Genomic DNA, 607 nt, shown 5'->3' with positions numbered 1-607 from the left:
GATGTTTACAGCTGGCATAGTATGGTATAGTGTTTTATTTTAAAATAATAATTTAATATTTTTGTATGTATTCACGTTTGTGTGTTTTAGATCCTTATTGTAAATGGAGCCTTAGTCTCGGTGAGCTTGTTCTCTCATCATAGAAAATGGGCTTTAATAACAAATGCTCAAAAACACAAATACATAAACTCTTCTAGCGTCGTGCTGGCTTATTTTTTCCTAATTCTTTTCAGGGTAATTTTCAGGTTTCCATTTCTGAGTCAAATGTTTTTTGCTCATATTCACAGCACTCTAGCCTAAATGCATGTTAACTCATTTGTGCTTTCTTTGTACAAATTTGTACCAGTGAGTGTTTGTCTGCCAGCAGCATTGGGAAGCATGCGCTGTTCAGTGAGCCTCTGAATTTTAGTCTGGACCTGGCGACGGATTAACACCCCAAACCTAAACTGACATAAATACACAAATCAGGCATGACGTTATGACCAACACTGCTGTGTCTGATGCACTTATGCCAGCACAACACACACTAACACCCCACCAACACACACTAACACCCCACCAACACGTCAGTGTCACTGCAGTGCTGAGAATGATCCACCGCCCAAAT

This window comes from Pygocentrus nattereri, chromosome 28, assembly GCF_015220715.1.
Source record: "Pygocentrus nattereri isolate fPygNat1 chromosome 28, fPygNat1.pri, whole genome shotgun sequence".
Taxonomy (NCBI): Eukaryota; Metazoa; Chordata; class Actinopteri; order Characiformes; family Serrasalmidae; genus Pygocentrus; species Pygocentrus nattereri.
Note: the sequence above shows the minus strand (reverse complement) of the source record.